Below are 13,487 nucleotides of genomic sequence, written 5' to 3'. Positions count from 1 at the left end.
GCAGCATCTCCTCATCCGTGGCTCACTAGTACAACAACAATGCCGGAAATGTGTCCCGTGAACAACCGTCAAATTAAAGATCCGTTGATGAATTATTTAAACCCACTACACTGGTTGTTTTAGTGATTCCATAGCGAGATATAAGTTAGAACTTTATGCTACTTTATATTAGAAATGGCGACAGCAGAGGATGAATGCCCTCTAACAAGAAGATAGTGAAAAATAAGAAGATTATCGACTACAGCATCTCCACAGACTGCACAAATTTTCAGGACTTATGCAGATCTCAAATACACATTAGCAGGTACCAGAAGTTTAAAAAAAGTTGTTTTTACATGATATTGTGAAACAAAACACCAGATAATATGTCTGCTAATTGGGGCCATTTTGTGGTCCTTATACACACACCATAGTAATACTTGTATCTCTGACTACGGTAGCCGTGATTGGCCAACACTCTATCAAGTGGTGTTGTTTCAAAGTCATACTAAAACATTTTGACGGATTTTTGAGTGCCGTGTGTAATGTTCTATATTTTCAATGGAACATTTAAAGTGTTGGTGTTGTTTACTGGCGTTATATTGCAGTGTACTCGTATCTCTTATGTGTGACTGCCATCTACTGGTCGCACTTATCATTACACCACGTACCAAATAGAATTGCTTCGAGTTCGGTAAGCACAACCAGAATTATTCCGTACATTAGGCGCAGCGGGTTATAAAGAACGATTTTTGAGAAAATGAAAGAATTTTAAGTGCCCCTTATAGTCCAAAAATTACGGTTATTATTGCATAATTTAATTTAGCCTCAAAAAAGACCCAAATTTTTAAACACAAATGCATGTTGTGGAGAGTCAGAGCCAACGGGCCAACGGCAGGGCACGCTGCCCTGCCCAAGATGGCGGCAAGGAGGCGGAGGAGGTGGAGGATGCGGTGGAGTGGAGAGGCGGGGCTTACTGGGAGCAATGCCTCCACAATCTAAATTAGGTGCGTGGCACACACACCTGCACACAATTAACTCATCTCCTCCTGCTGTATAAAAGGGGAGAAGGAGGAAAGATCAGGGAAGGAGTTGGAGTGTCCGCAGCAGATGCAGTGCGTGAAGAGCAAGAGCGACAGAGAGCAGACGACGACAACGCCGACAGCGGCTGAAAAGCGACCGGCAAACGAGCAGTGGAGGAAGGAGCTGAAAAGCGATCCAAACTGCAGCCAAGCTTTATTGCAAAATACAGAAGTCAAACCTGCTAAAGAGATGTCCTTCCTTGGTGGTCTGCTGAACCCGAGCGACGACAGTAAGAGACTGTCACACATGTATTTTACTTAATATATTGTACAGCTCCATTTTATTTTCTTGATTCCCTCTTGAGCTTCCCACACTCTGTAATTGCATTTCACCCATGAAAACCGCATATAAAATCCAAAATGCCGCTTCTCGTTCCATTGTGGTCTGATCGAATGTTCGGTATGCTTTGTTGCATCACCAAATCGGACCTACGTGGCCAAGGGGACAATGTGTCATCCCACAAATGTACAATATCCTGACAAAAAAAAAAGTATATTTATTGCTGAAATAAAATGTTTTTTTTTTTTTTTTCACATCTGCCCGTATGTGCGCATTTATTTTTGAAACTTTTCTGACACCGACAAAGGAATGCATCTAAAATTAAGTTCAGAGCTGCCTTTTACACAAAGAAGACAATAACAGAGGACCTGTTGCAGAGATGAAAGAAGCTTAGTTTGACCGAATGGTCCTTTAGTCGTAAATGTGGTGTATGGCAGTGAGTCTGGATAGTTTGTGTGTGCAAATAACATACCTCATCTCCAGTGTCCTGCTGATATCTGGGAAAACCGCGTAGTATGCTCATAACATAACAAAAGTAACACTCGGACTTAAAACTCCATTAAAATAGTCCTCACTAGAGAATATAACACGGAACGCTATTAAAAACTGGTTAAGACTTAAACAATGGCAATATGGACCGGTAAATGAGTCCAAGGCACATACATATTGCCAAAAATATTTGGCCACCTGCCTTGACTCACATATGAACTTGAAGTGCCATCCCATTCCTAACCCATAGGGTTCAGTATGATTTCGGTTCACTTTTTGCAGCTATTGTAGCTTCAACTCTTCCGGAAAGGCTGTCCACAAGGTTGCGGAGTGTGTTTATAGGAATTTCCGAACATTCTTCCAAAAGCACATTGGTGAGGTCACACACTAATGTTGGTCGAAAAGGCTTGGCTCTCAGTCGCCGTTCAAATTCATCCCAAAGGTGTTCTATTGGGTTTAGGTCAGGACTCCGTGCAGGCCAGTTAAGTTCATCCACACCAGACTCTGTCATCCATGTCTTTATGAACCTTTCCTTGTGCACCGGTGCACAGTCACGTTGGAAGAGGAAGGGGCCTGCTCCAAAGTGTTCCCACAAGGTTGGAAACTGGGAATTGTCCAAAATATTTTGATATCCTGGAGAATTCAAAGTTCATTTCACTGGAACTAAGCGGCCAAGCCCAACTCTTGAAAAACAAACTCACACCATAAATCCTCCCTTACCAAATTTCACACTCGGCACAATGCAGTCCGAAAGGTACCATTCTACTGGCAAATTCCAAAACCAGATTCGTCCATCAGATTGCCACATGGAAAAGCGTGATTCTTCACTCCAGAGAACGCATCTCCACTGCTCTAGAGTCCAGTGGCAACGTGCTTTACACCACTGCATCCAACGCTTTGTATTAAACCTGGTGATGTATGGCTTAGATTCAGCTGAACGGCCATGGAAACCCATTCCATGAAGCTCTCTTCATACTGGTGACTAATTGGAGGGTGACATGGAGCTCTATAGAAACTAACGGTGCAAAAAGTCGGCAACCTCTTAGCACAATGCGCCTCAGCATCCCCTGACCCCTCTCTGTCAGTTTACGTGGCCTACCACTTTGTGGCTGAGTTGCTGTTGTTCCCAAAATCTTCCATTTCCTTATGATTAACCCGACAGTTGACTTTGGAATATTTAGGAGCGAGGAAATTTCCCGACTGGATTTTTTGCACGGGTGGCATCCTACGGCAGTTCCACGCTGGAAATAACAGAGCTCCCGAGAGCGGCGCAGTCTTTCACAAATGTTTGTTGAAACAGTCTTCTTAGAATAGAATAGAATAAAACACAATAGAATGTACTTTATTGATCCCTGGGGGAAATTCAGCACCACAATTAGCTCACAATAAACAGTGATAATAATAAATAATAGAATATATATAATATATCATAAATATAATATATGAATAATATAAATGTATTCTACATTTAAGTGCAGTCAATAAGGAACATATGCATTATACAGTCTGATGGCTGTCGGTATGAAGGACCTCCATGCCTAAGTGCTTGATTTTATACATCTGTGGCCAGGCCAAGTAATTAGGACACCTGATTAGAACACCTGAAATGTTTGTAGAAACAGTCTCTATGCCTAAGTGCTTGATTTTATACACCGGGCCAAGTGATTAGAACACCTGATTATCATCATTTGGATGGGTGGCCAAATACTTTTGGCAATATAGTGTACTTTAAAAACTCTAATCTACCGTACATCCTGGTTGTTTGACGCACTCGGTGCTTAATGCCATCGTTTTACTGAAACATATTTTTAACATTTGAATCAAATACATGGAAAGTTCACCAAAACATAAAAGCATGCTCAACATGTTCAAATTTTTACCGTATTTTTCAGACTATAAATCGCAGGTTTTTTTCGTAGTCTGGCCGGGGGTGCGACTTATACTCAGGAGCGACTTGTAATATTATTTAGCTCATTCACGTAAGAGACTAGACGTACAACATTTCATCGGATTTATGGATTAAGAGTGACAGATTGTTTGGTAAACATATAGTATGTTCTATATGTTATAGTTATTTGAATGACTCTTACCATAATATGTTACGTTAACATACCAGGCACCTTCTCAGTTGGTTATTTATGCGTCATATAACGTACACTTATTCAGCCTGTTGTTCACTATTCTTTATTTATTTTAAATTGCCTTTCAAATGTCTATTCTTGGTGTTGGGGTTTATCAGATAAATTTCCCCCAAAAATGTGACTTATACTCCAGTGCGACTTATATATGTTTTTTTTTCCTTTTTTATTATGCGTTTTTGGCCGGTGCGACTTATACTCCGAAAAAATATGGTAAATACTTTCAAAATGAGTAGTGTTTCAAAAGTTCCCTAGTATGTATGTTTGAGATAAAAAGGTGGTAAGTACTACAGATGATGGTTCTATATTTTTTTTTTAACATGTTCGACATGAAATTGTTACGATTGTGTTGTGTTTGAAGAAGACCAATAGTGACTTTGAAAAAAAAAAAGTGGTTTTCACACATTATATATATATATATATATATATATATATATATATATATATATATATATATATATATATATATATATATATATATATATATATATATATAAAGGTTTATTTGAAATAGGGACGGATACAAAAACATAGACATCTGAAACATTTATCTAATATATGAATCATCGTTTTTGTAGCCAAAGCTAATTTACAACACTTGTCCGAATAAAAAATCATCGAAATAGGAAAATAAAAAATAGAATAAGGTAGGGGTCGGGAACCTTTTTGGCTGAGAGAGCCATGAAAGCTAAATGTTTTAAAATGTATTTCCGTGAGAGCAATATAATATTTCTTAACAGTGAATATAACTAAATGCCTGCATTTTTTTTAGTAAGACCAACATTTTTAGAGTATTGTAGGTCTCTTATTATTTTTAATACCATTGTTATTCTGAAGCTAACCGATAATAAATACAATACTTCTTACCATGAATGCGACTTCTTGAACAGGTGCGGTAAAACACGGATATTTTGACACTGTGACTACCAGTGTAGTTAGGTAGGTAGGTCATGTTATTGCCCAAGTACAACAAAACTTTGTTGATTGACTGATTGATTTGATTAGACAAACAAACAGTGTTTAGGGTCAAAGAACAGCTATGGGGAAAAAAACTCCAGAAATAAGCATATATCCGTATTACAACATACAACTCCAGACTTGCAACAGAGGGGAGGGAGTGGGGGCTACGGTGGCGCGCTGCAGCTCTTCAGGTACTGCCCGGCCGTCCATCACCCCTAAGGGATTCGCGTCAAAGGCGTTGGATGAATTATTCATTACTTATCATGTTAAGCAATGTCAGCTAAGATTTATCTTGAGAGCCAGATGCAGTCATCACAAGAGCCACACATGGCTCGAGAGCCATAGGTTCCCTACCCCTGGAATAAGGCAAAGATGAGTCGATAATACTGATAACAAAAATAATACAGACAAAGTGCAAACTAGATCAAATTAAATTAGAAGTTTAAATTAAATACATTTATACTAATTAATACAATATTTTTTAGTCTTTAGCTTAGTCTTGCCAACTTTATCATGAGACAAGAGGTTAGAATACTTAAATAAGGATACATTTGTGTTTGGTGACTGCCTCCTGTAGGACATACTATGCACTTAAACATGTACAATATACTATCCAACCATCCATCCATTTTCTACCGGTTGTCCTTCCTGGTGTCGCGGGTATGGCTGGAGCCTATCCCAGCTGCATTCGGGAGGAAGGTGTCGTACACCCTGGACAAGTCGCCACCTCATCACAGGGCCAATACACATAGACAGGCAGACAACATTAACACACTAGGGCCAATTTAGTGTTGCCAATCAACCTATCCTAATGTATGTATATATTTATAAAGTATATACAGTATTTTTACTAGGGCTGTCAAACCATTTCAAAATGTCATTTTAGTTCATCGCATTGGCCTTAGTTAACTCAAAATTAATTGGGATTAATTCCAAATAGATGGGAGTTGTTTTTTTGTTTTTTTTTAATCATTGTCCCTTAGAGATGGATAATTTTTAGTTGTTAATACTATCAACATGGGGGATTGGATTGGTCAATTTGTTTACTTATGCAAATAAACGATATGCTTTTTGAAACCACTCAACACCAAATAAACGTAAATACTTTTTCACAGACACATACATACATACTCTCTCACAAATGCTTACCACTTCTGACACATGCTTACTTTAAAAACGAACCGGCAATAAATTACAGTAAAAAAAAAAAAATCAGCTGCATTATTTCCTTTTTGCTGCCGCTACGTGCCTTGCACTAGTCTTTTGTTTCTGCCATGTTATTCTCTCCACTTAAAAAATTCAACTCTTTGACATGCACGCCACATTCCGTCTCTGCACCCTGGGGTCACGCCATCAGCCGACACGCACCGCCGCACGGACAATGAAAAAGGAGGTTTACTGTACCTCCAAATTCTTCAGGACAACCTAAAATCATCAGCCCGGGGATATGATCTTGGGCGTAGTTGGGTGTTCCAACAGGACAATGACCCCAAACACACGTCAAAAGTGGTAAAGGAATGGCTAAATCGGGGTAGATTTAACGTTTTGGAATGGCCTTCCAAATGTCCTGACTTAAACATGTGGACAATGCTGAAGAAACAAGTCCTAGTCAGAAAACCAGCAAATTTAGCTGAACAGCACCAATTTTGTCAAGAGGAGTGGTCAGAATCTTAACCAGAAGCTTGTGGATGGCTACCAAAAGTGCCTTATCACGGTAAAACTTGCCAAGGGACATGTAACCAAATTTTAACATTGCTGTATATATACTTTTGACCCAGCAGATTTGCTCACATTTTCAGTAGACCCATAATAAATTCATAAAATGACCACACTTCATGAATGTTTTTTCGTGGTCTCCAATCACTCAATCACAAAAAAAATAAAAGTTGTAGAAATGATTGGAAACTCAAGACAACCATGACATTATGTTCTTTACAAGTGTATGTACACTTTTGATAACATAATCACATATTTGTGTTCCCTGCTTAGGCTGCTGCCCCCGCGACCCGACCTCAGATAAGTGGAAGAAAATGGATGGATGGATATTTGTGAACCACTAATTAGTCCAGTTCAAATTCTATTTAAATAATGAGCAGTTAGTTTGATATGGCTTAAAGGCAGACTGTCTGTCTAAACACATATTAATTCATAGGGCTGCTAGGATGTTTTGCAAACAATATTGGAAACTAAGTATATTGTACATTCTTGGCACTAACAGAATTCAAATGATTCTCAAACTGGGGTGCGCCTGGGCTCCATCTAGTGGTGCGCCAAAGACTCCAGCCGTTAATCAAAGGTTCATCAGCCTCCTATGGAAGTCGTTACTTTTCTACTGTAGGCCGTAGTCGACGCCAAAATAAAGAATAAGGACACAAAGGGAACCGTCTTACGTCGTCATTTCTGCAAACCCCGTTTCCATATGAGTTAAGAAATTGTGTTGGATGTAAATATAAAAAGGAATACAATGATTTGCAAATCATTTTCAACCCATATTTAATTAAATGTACTACAAAGACAAGATATTTGATGTTCAAACTCATAAATTTCTTTTTTTTTTTGCAAATAATAATTAACTTAGAATTTCATGGCTGCAACATGTGCCAAAGTAGTTGGGAAAGGGCATGTTCACCACTGTGTTACATCACCTTTTCTTTTAACAACACTCAATAAACGTTTAAGAACTGAGGAAACTAATTGTTGGAGCTTTGAAATTGGAATTCTGAAACCATTCTTGCTTGATATACAGATTAAATTGTTCAACAGTCCGGGGTCTTGTTATCGTATTTTACACTTCATAATAAGCCACACATTTTCGATGGGAGACATTTCTGGACTGCAGGCGGGCCAGGAAAGTACCCGCACTCTTTTACTACAAAGCCACGCTGTTGTAACACGTGGCTTAGCATTGTTTTGCTGAAATAAGCAGGGGCGTCTATGATTACGTTGCTTGGATGACAACATAAATTGCTCCAAAACCTGTATGGACCATTCAGCATTAATGGTGCCTTCACAGATGTGTAAGTTACCCATGCCTGGGGCACTAATACACCCCCATACCATCACTGGTTTAAATGTAACTTAGATATTGGGTTTCACTTTGTAAAGCGCTTTGAGTCACTAGAGAAAAGCGCTATACAAATACAATTCACAATTCACACAGATGCCGGCTTTTGAACTTTGCGCCTATAACAATCCGAATGGTTATTTTCCTCTTTGTTCCGGAGGATACCACATCCACAGTTTCCAAATATAATTCGAAATGTGGACTCGTCAGACCACAGAACACTTATCCACTTTCCCCTAAGCATGATGTTTCCACCCCCATGCTTCACAGTAGGTATGATGTTCTTGGGATGCAACTCAGTATTCTTCTTACTCCAAACACGGTGAGTTGACTTTATACCAAAAAGTTCTATTTTGGTTTCATCTGACCACATGACATTCTCCCTATCCTCTGCTGTATCATCCCTGTATCCATTTTGGTATAAACTCAACTCCTCGTGTTTGGAGGAAGAAGAATACTGAGTTGCCTCCCAAGAACACCAGACCTACTGTGAAGCATGGGGGTGGAAACATCATGCTTTGGGGCTGTTTTTCTGCTAAGGGGACAGGACGACTGATCCGTGTTAAGGAAAGAATGAATGGGGCCATGTATCGTGAGATTTTGAGCCAAAACCTCCTTCCATCAGTGAGAGCTTTGAATGGTTGACGAAATACTTATTTTCCACCATAATTTACAAATATTTTTTTCTAAATTCCTGCAATGTAAATTCCTGGATTTTTTTTCACATTCTGTCTCTCACAGTTGAAGTGTACCTATGATGAAAATTACAGACGTCTGTCATCATTTTAAGTGGGAGAACTTGCACAATCGGTGGCTGACTAAATACTTTTTTGCCCCACTGTAAATACTCATTTTAAACTTTCGCGCAGAGAAGGAAATCACAACTTAGTCAATTGACCAAAACTGTATTTATTAAACAGTTATTAAGCAGTGGCACAAACATTCATGTGATTCCAAAACAGAAAGTGCAAGTTTGTCAAAGACATTTAAAAAAAAAAGCTATTAGTGCACTTTTGTGCATGATGTCACTAAGATGACATATCAAAACAACACTAGATTAAAGTGCACTTTTTGTACAGAACGCCACTACAATAGTTTAAATCATATAAACTGTACTTTTGTGCATGATGTCACACAAGATATTTCAATAACTGTCAAAAAAAAAAGAGCTGCATAATAGGAAATCAAATTGTGTATGTCCTTCAATGTGGTAGGTTCCTGCAGACGTTATATCCTTCTGTTTTAGACATGTTTTTTATTTTTTATATGGTGTTGATGTAGAAGTGGTTGCTTGGGCATTTTGTTGGGTGTGACACCACATCTTCTCATTAGAAGCCAAACCACCGCCAGATGGTGGACCCCGTGCTGTTTTTCTTGGGAATGAATTCTTCCTTCATTTGTTACCAGATTCGCACCTTCTCTCCCTCGTAATTACCACTCGCACGGCTCCGTGAGGACCACTGCTAACGTTACGCGTGTCGCTACCTCTCTGCTCGGCGAGGGCATGTGATGTTGCGAGCACATCATTATGTGATGTATGAAAGAAGGTGTGTTTGTTTTCAGTGTCTGTGAGAAGCAAAGACAAGGAAGAGTGAGAAACACATGCAGTGTAATGCCCGCAGCTAAAAGCAACTGCGTGAGGACGTATACTCAAATATCATGATTTAATATTTTTCCATATCGCACAGAGACAACCCCGCCGCATACTTGCCAACCCTCCCGAATTTTCCGGGAGACTCCTGAAATTCAGCGCCTCTCCCGAAAACCTCCCGTGAGAAATGTTCTCCCGAAAATCTCCCGAAATTCAGCAGGAGCTGGAGGCCACGCTTCCTCCAGCTGAAACATGCACAGTTCGAAGCTTGAAAAGGAGGATTACAGGGGGATCTGACGGCATTTAAAGTAATTTTTAAAAACGACTGCTAATCCTACTCCTTTTCGACCGGACGACCGCGGAGAATTAAAGCAGGAACACTCTGGAGGCAGAAGTTCATTAAGAGGGGCGGACTCACCACCTCTCAGCCATGTTTCCATCACACAGAGGAAGTCAAGTCCGCCGCCCGCGGGAAGTGAAGAAATCCTTCAGGATAAACATTTTGTTCGTCAAAGATCTTGCGTTCACAAGACCGAACCTGGCGGGTGCCAGCACGTCCAAGGGCGCAGCTAATCCAGGTCGGACCCGACACACAGCCCGCAGGTGGCGGGGGAGAGGAGCCACGAGCAGTGAGCTGACAGAGACGAAATTAGACGCAAAAAAACACAAAAACGAACAGAGCTGACAGCGAGAGGCGGCAGGGCAAAGCACATACTGGCGCCATCTTCTGAAAACTCGAAGTGACGTTACTCAAATAGTGAAAGGTAAGTGTTGTTGTTTTCTTAGTACCTAGCAAGCACATTACAGTTAGTAGAACAACTGTGTTTTTATTACTGTATGTATGATAGGTGCCGTCTGAAATTCAACTATTTATTTTATTTATATATATATAATAAAATAAATATATATAGCTAGAATTCACTGAAAGTTAAGTATTTCATACATATATATATATATATATATATATATATATATATATATATATATATATATATACATATATATATATATATATATATATATATATAAATAATTACAGCTAATTACAGCTCCTCTTAACCACGCGCCCCCAACCACACCCCCAAACCACGCCTCCGCCCCACCCCCGACCACACCCCCCACCCCCTGAAATCGGAGGTCTTAAGGTTGGCAAGTACCCAGGATATATCGAATATATCGATATATAGCCCAGTCCTAGTGTAAAATGGTTAGTTTGTACGTTTAGCACCGAGCAATGCTGCAAATACTAGTGTTTCAATAAAGCCATTGATCCGGGGAAGAGTCGGCTTTCTAACACTTATTGCTCACCCTTTTTGTTTTCAGGCTAAAATTATATGGATCATGGTTTATGGATCATAATTTTTTTCCCAAAAATAAGAGTTGTTGGCTCTCATAAAGTCTGCTTGATTAGCATTGTTGTTGATAGGGAAGGGATCTGTGGTTCTTAGTGTGACGCCACAGGATCACGTGACTGGCTTCCTCGTTATCTTACAAAATTGCTCGGGAATCTCCGTGAGTTTGATACTATCTATCCATCCATTTCTCTACCACTTGTCCCTTTTTGGGGTCGCCGGGGATGCTGGGGCCTATCTCAGCTGCATTCGGGCGTAAGGCAGGGTACACCCTGGTCAAGTCGCTACCTCATCACAGGGCCAAAACACTGCAAAAAGTCAGTGTTAAAAAACAAGAAAAAAATATATATATTTTTTTTAATTTGAATTAGGCAAAATTATCTGAAAATTTGGCTTGTCAAGACTTTGATTTTTATTATATGGCAATTTTCGCCAGTCCTGATGTGTGTGTAAAATTCGGTGAGTTTTGAAGCATGTTAAGGGGGTCAAATTACGGCTCGGCGTTTCTGGATGTTGTTGATAAATGACTTTCGCTTTACATAGTAGAGCTTTAACTTGCACTTTAAAGCATTTCAAGGGGGTCAAATTACAGTTCAAAGAGGCAAAAGATATTTTTATTAGGAAACTTAACCTCAATGAACCCAAAAACACCTTAAAATAAGTATATTCTCACTAATAACAATTGCACTTTTCTTGGTATCCATCCATCCATTTTATACCGCTTGTCCCTTTTAGGGTCGCAGGGGGTGACGGGGCCTAGGGGCGTCAAATAGGGGGGGTAAAGGAGACGGATTCTAGGGACCCATGATGGAGAGGGGCCCAGAGAGGCCCATAATGATGATGAAATTATAAGAAATTATGTGTTGGGGGCCCTGTAAAGATTCTTTTCATGGGGACCAAAATCTCTAGCGGCGCCCCTGCCGGGGCCTATCTCAGCTGAATTCGGGCGGAAGGCGGCGTACACCCAGGACGAGTTGCCACCTCAACACAGGGCCAACACACTGCAAAAAGCCTATCTTAATCATATCTATTTATTCACAAACTTTGGAAGAATTTTGGTGTCATACATCAGACATATATGATAATAGCTTCAATATAGAAGCAACTTGTTTTCCCACTCTAATTGAGGTGTTAGGATGTTTTTTTTTAAGAGCTTTATATGCCGAATAGAGCGGCTCCCATACAGGCTCCATTGTAAGCAGATTTTTGATTGCATGTATTTACTACTTAGACTTCATTACAAAAACATATATTGTCATGTATTTCATGATTGTAAACAATAGGCAACATATTTTAAAAGTTCAGTTCCCCTTTAAGAAACACCAAGAAATGCAGCAATATGTTGCAAGTAAAGTCATTTTTTTAATTAAAATTATAATATAGTCTAGTTTTATACAACTTTCTAGTACATTTTCATTTAGTCTTTAAAAATGGTGGAAAACGTTGAGAACTATGCTGATATTTTGGGTTACAACCACTAGAGGGAGACATATTATTATAAATGCTCTGACGACATTCAAGTTTATTTAAACCAGGGATCTACCTCATTCATGTATCCATCCATCCATTTCCTACCGCTTATTCCCTTTTGGGGTCGCGGGGGGCGCTGGCGCCTATCTCAGCTACAATCGGGCAAAAGGCGGGGTACACCCTGGACAAGTCGTCACCTCATCGCAGGGCCAACACAGATAGACAGACAACATTCACACTTACACTCACACACTAGGGCCAATTTTAGTGTTGCCAATCAATTCATATATATAATTTATATTTATTTACTTATGAAAGAGACGTTTTGTTAACAAATTAAAGGTGTTTAATGATAATACAGGCATGTTTAACATATAAATTAATTTCTTTCAAGAAGAAAATAATATAAATTGGTGTATTCCCATGTTCTGATGACTTGCATTGATTGGAATCAGACACTAGTGCTCATAATGTCCACATTTTCAAATGGAAGCGGAAAAAAGTCTTCCTTTCTCTCCAATACCACGTAAAAGTGTCTGTTTTTTGGCATCGTATTTGTCGAGATGTAAAATAAATAGCTAACTTGTGCACCCCAGCTTTTTGAGACTCTTATTTTGTTAGTTAAAGTACCAATGATTGTCACACACACACATTAGGTGTGGTGAAATGTGTCCTCTGCATTTGACCCATCCCCTTGATCACCCCCTGGGAAGTGTGGGGGGGCAGTGGGCAGCATTTATGGTGATTTAACCCCCAATTCCAACCCTTGATGCTGAGTGCCAAGCAGTGAGGCAATGGGTCTCATTTTTTTTATAGTCTTTGGAATGACTCAGCTGGGGTTTGAACTCCCAACCTACCGATCTCAGGGCAGACACTGTTGAAATAAAAAGTGTTTCACGCCTTCCTGTCGGTCGTTTTTTCTTAATAACGCATGTCATTCAAGTGACGAAAGTGACGTCTTGGTGAAGATTGATGATCGATCATTTTTAGGTCTGTATTTTTAATGCCTGGCTGCCGATCGACTGACACACACCTCTACGATCAACCAGTGGCTCGCGATCGACGTAATGGGCACCCTCATT

This window comes from Nerophis ophidion, linkage group LG21 (assembly GCF_033978795.1).
Source record: "Nerophis ophidion isolate RoL-2023_Sa linkage group LG21, RoL_Noph_v1.0, whole genome shotgun sequence".
NCBI classification, from domain to species: Eukaryota; Metazoa; Chordata; class Actinopteri; order Syngnathiformes; family Syngnathidae; genus Nerophis; species Nerophis ophidion.
The sequence above is the reverse complement of the archived record's forward strand: the minus strand, read 5'-3'. Positions refer to the sequence as shown.